Source organism: Aethalodelphis obliquidens, unplaced genomic scaffold (assembly GCF_003676395.1).
Source record: "Aethalodelphis obliquidens isolate GAN/ISIS:26980383/991018 unplaced genomic scaffold, ASM367639v1 scaffold1883, whole genome shotgun sequence".
In the NCBI taxonomy this organism is placed as follows: Eukaryota; Metazoa; Chordata; class Mammalia; order Artiodactyla; family Delphinidae; genus Aethalodelphis; species Aethalodelphis obliquidens.
Genome location: NW_020839790.1, coordinates 1 through 4,788, shown reverse-complemented (window position 1 = coordinate 4,788; position 4,788 = coordinate 1). Strand labels below are relative to the sequence as shown.

Below are 4,788 nucleotides of genomic sequence, written 5' to 3'. Positions count from 1 at the left end.
ACACACACACACACACACACACACACACACACACACACACACACACAGATGGTCGAGAGTATGCATGGAGTCCACTGCTCTTGGTTGACTGTTTCTTCCTGTACAGTCATTTTCTAGGGTGGACTGTCCCAGGGTTCAGCCAGGCCACGGACGAGCCCCATGGTGGGGTGTGCTCAGAGCAGGGGGCCTGAAGAAATGGCTCCTCTGTTTACAACACACCCAACAGGAGCCTGGGTTATTGTGACAAGGGGCACAAAACTCGTGGCCTTCCTATGAACAAATACCCTACACGTGCCCCCTGCACCTCCACGTGGCTGCTGGGCAGGACCAGTGGCCTAAGGGTGTGAGCACCTCAGTTTTGGAGGCAGAAACCCCTGGGAGTGAGCGTGGGAGCGAGGCAAGGGCTGCGGGGCCAGGGCAGGCCTCCTGCGGCAGCCAAGCTGCAGCCTCGGGGCTGGGAAGGGGCCACCTGGGAGCCACTGGTGCAGCAACAGGTCTGCCTGGCTGGAAGCAGAAGTTTATTTTCCTCTCTCACGCAGGTACCTGGAATACAAGAAGATCCCCAATAGCAGCCCCCCCCGAGTATGAGTTCCTCTGGGGCCTGCGCGCCCGCCACGAGACCAGCAAGATGAGGGTGCTGAGATTCATCGCCCAGGTAAGGCAGAGCCTCTGTTCTGGCTGGAGTTTCCCATACCTCGTTGGTTCGCTGAGGCCCAGAAAGGTTCCTAAGTCACTGACACAAGTTCACAGACGTAGTGAGTGGGTGGGGCGAAATCCCAGGTCTGGCACAGAATAATGGGAGCCCGATTCCAGTCGTGCGGGTTTCTATCATGATTTTGCAAAGCGCTCAGGAGGGCGTATGGCAGGAAGCAGGTGCTGAGCGAGGTGGGGTAGCTGTTCCGACGGCTGCTGTTCTTCCACCGCAGTATCAGAACCGAGACCCCCGGGAATGGAGGGCTCATTTCTTGGAGGCTGTGGATGATGCTTTCAAGACGATGGATGTGGATATGGCTGAGGAACATGCCAGGGCCCAGATGAGGGCCCAGATGAACATCGGGGAGGAAGCTCTGATTGGACGGTGGAGCTGGGACGACATACAGGTCGAGCTCCTGACCTGGGATGAGGATGGAGATTTTGGCGACGCCTGGTCCAGGATCCCCTTCGCTTTCTGGGCCAGATACCATCAGTACATTCTGAATAGCAACCGTGCCAACAGGAGAGGCACCTGGAGGGCTGGCGTCAGCAGTGGCACCAATGGTGCGGCCAGCACCAGCATGCTCGATGGCCCCAGCACCAGCTCCACCATCCGGACCAGAAACGCCGCCAGAACCAGTGCCAGCTTCTTCTCCTGGATTCAGTAAGATTGGAGGTCATTAGATGAGACTCTGAAGGATGGGGTGTGGAGGGACTGGGAGGAGTCAGGGGAAGGCCTGGGGTGTCATGGGGGAATGAAGAGAGCCTGACGGGACGCTCAGTTTGTTCTTCCTATCCCTGACGGTTCACCTGTATTGACCCTTGTGTTCTGGCCTTTGTGTCTCCCGGTTCCAGGCAGCGCTGAGGAGCTGCAGCAGCCCCCTGCCGAGCCAGAGTGCCTCCTCTGCCCCCCGCCCCCCGACAGAGCACTCTAGGCAGCTACTCCCCGTCCATGGAAGATGGCATGCCAGATGACGCGCTCTCTGCCCTTCCTGCTTTCCTGTGTGCTTTTTGTCGTGCTGTCGTGTTTTGGGTATCAGTATTGCATTAAAGTTGCAAAATCAGTCGGACGTCTTCTCCTTTTCCTGGGCAGGTGTGGCTCTGAGTGGCCGGTGGTCAGGCCCTCCGGGACAGGCGGGGGCCGCCTCCCCCTAAAAGGCAGACGGGTGTGGCTGGGTCAGGCACTGGGAGGCGCAGAGATGCCAGCTGAGTGTGGAGGCCAAGAGTTTCCAGGGGCTCCGGTCCATACAGTTTCATGATTTCTTACACTGTGTGGCCCCGGTTAAATGCCAGTGGGGATCCTCAGGAGAAGGGGTGGAGTGGAGGGCCGTGAGCCGGTGCCACCGTCCCTCCCACCAAGGGACGGGATCCACAGACATCCCCTAGGACCCACCTCCGCCCCATCTCTGGAGGCGCTGTCCTGGAATCCTTCCCTCATCATCCACACCATTTCAGGACCTCCTCCCTCAGACCGAGTCTTAAGGACAATGAGGTAGGCCTCACAGTGACACTCTCACCCCTCCAGCAGGTAGAAGGAGGAGCCATTACTGCCACAAGAGCCGATTCAGTGAAAGAAAGCTGTAGGCAGACCTGGACAGCCCATTGCCTGTGACCATGACCCGAGGCCCTTTGGGAGGCTCTGGGGCTCTTCTCCATGGAAGCAGGGCTCTCCCAGCGAGGCCAAGGCCAGCCTAGGTCTCTGTGTCTTCAAGGGCTGCGTGATCCCTGCGGGGGCGGAGGCTAGAACTTTCATTCCCCAGGTGCACGACAGTGAGGGCAGAGACACTTTGGAACCCTGGGAAGGACTCCGTAGCAGGAAGGGGCCGTCTCGGGCTTTTCTGGGTCCCCCAGTGACGTCCACAGCTTGGAGGACAAGGCTCCAGGTTAAGAGGAAGGAGAGAGTAGTGTAAGGACCCCAGCCCGCCCAGCCCCCCCCCCCCCCCCGCTTGCCTCTTTGCCCCAAGAAGTGGTCCCGCTCCCTCAGCCAGACCCGGATCCTGACCCAGACCCAGCTACATCATTTGCCAGAGCCAGTGGAAGACAGAAACTCTGGTCACCTGGCTCAAAATGTATTAACGATCGCAAGAGAGCAGCAGCAGAGCACTGCACCCCTAGTGCAGACCTGCTGAGGGACGGCCCGGGCCGCACCCCCAGGAAGCAGGCTCTGTATGGACCCCCGTCCCCTAAAGACAGGCTTCACGCGGGTTTCTGCCTTATTTGTTGCTGCTTTGATTTCTGCCTCCCTGGCTGTGGGCTTGATGCCTGGCCTTGTGGACACTCTGTGATTCCGACAGAGATTCAGGCCCCTTCCAGGTGCAGGTTTCCCGGTCGACGGCCCGGGATTTGGGAACCCAGCCCTGGCATGATGAATGACACCGGAATGTTTCTGGTTCCCTTGCCCTGGGACCTCCCAGGACCCTGCTGTGCACGAAGTACGCACCTGCCTTGTCATGGACAAGGGCGGGGCACTCGCCACAAGCCACAGGGATGAGCTGGAGCACTGTGTTCAGAGGACACCTGAGATAAGGCAGCTCATCTAGAAAGGAGGAGAGAGCAGCCCTCAGAGACAGGGTGCTGGGGAAGGTACCACCTCCCCAGGCCTCCAGGCTTGCAGCACTCTCCCCTTCCACCCCCTTCCCCATGGTTGTCTTCACCTGGGCCCTGCTCACCCACACTCTGCAGGGAGCAGTGCTGAGAGCAGGGTGGGGAGGGAGGAAGGAGGGCACTGGGGATCACGGAAAGACACAGGGTCCCCCAGAAACCTGCACCTGGAAGGGGCCTGAATCTCTGAGGATGGTCACCTCGAAGGCGGCCGACCTCCTCACCCACGGGGCAAACATGAGACCAAGGCAGGCCTCCCTCCCGGCCCCAACCTCAGCCCTTCCACGGGCTCCCCCACCACAAAGGCCCACAACAGGTCTCAGCAACTGTTTTCTGAGGCCCTACTATGCGCCAGGGCCGTGGCTGAGGTGTGCGTGCACCTTGGCAGCTCCCGCAGCTTTCTCCCCAGCCCAGGCCTGTGCCCTCTGACTCCTGGGACACTTGTTGATGGACAAGCACTCACCGATTCACTTGTTTCCAGTTACTGACGATTATGTATAAAGTCGTTCTGAATATTTGCATGCCACTACTCGTATGGCCTTGACGTCATTCACCAGACAGCCCTGATGGGAGGTGATGATCAGGCCCATTCCATGGATGAGGACACTGAGGCTCGGAGAGGGAGGACACTTGCCCCACGTCCCACAGCCAGGGAGGGGGCAGTGCTGGGACTCGAGCCCAGGACACTTTGAGGCCAAATGTGTGCTCTGCCCACTGCAGTCTGCTGCCACTGCCTTCGAGGGACTCACAGTGTCGTGGGGTGACACCCCCAACTCTCACCCCTCTCTGCAGACACCCACCCTCCTGACCACCCGGGCAACCCATACAGCTCCCCATCTCCCTTCACTGAGCCAGCACCCCACCCTTCACGGCCTCCCTGCCCCTGAGGTTCATCGTGGGCTTTTAAGGCCTGCCACTGCCCACCCAGCCTCCTGACACATCCTCACTCCTGTGTCCTGGAGAGGCCAACGCTTCAGCATCCTCATCAGAAATGGACTCGCACACCTGAGGGTGACACAACAGTCCCTTTCCAGGCCAGCTGCCCTAGTATGGGGTTCAGCAAATACATGCAATATATTTTGAAACGGGTGACCTACCCACGGGTTACAAAGTTCAAGAAGTGAAATGGGGTGCACACACCCAATGACCACATGAAAGAAGAAAACTATGAAGACTGGATACTAAGAGTTGATGATGAGGGTGTGAAGCAAATGAACTCCCCTACACTGTCCATAGAAGTCTTCATTTGCAGGAGGCCTCCGGAAAACAGGAGGGATTAGAGCATGTGGCTACTTCAGGCAGCCTGGACAGAGGAGGCATCAGAGATCAGGTCTAGGCGAAAGTGAGCCTTCTGAAAGCAGGGAGGGAAGACGTGGGAAGATGTAGCTTCACTATGAGCAGCGCACTGCTTTTAGCCAGGAATCTGAGAGAGCTGAAAGCCAGATAATCATGGGCCTTTCGGGAAGGCAGCAGCTACAAATTATCTTTAAGCTT

The 4,788-nt window shown here is 58.4% G+C and overlaps 1 non-coding gene and 1 pseudogene across 1 annotated transcript; both read left to right on the top strand.

Annotated features, from left to right (window-relative positions):
• The first annotated feature begins 164 nt into the window (after positions 1–164).
• LOC113617116 (small nucleolar RNA SNORA11) lies at positions 165–293 on the top strand. The gene has a single exon (XR_003431517.1). It is a non-coding gene; the product is annotated as a small nucleolar RNA SNORA11 (small nucleolar RNA).
• A 92-nt stretch (positions 294–385) lies between these two features.
• Positions 386–1,757, top strand: LOC113617115 (melanoma-associated antigen D4-like; annotated as a pseudogene).
• Positions 1,758–4,788: the final 3,031 nt, after the last annotated feature.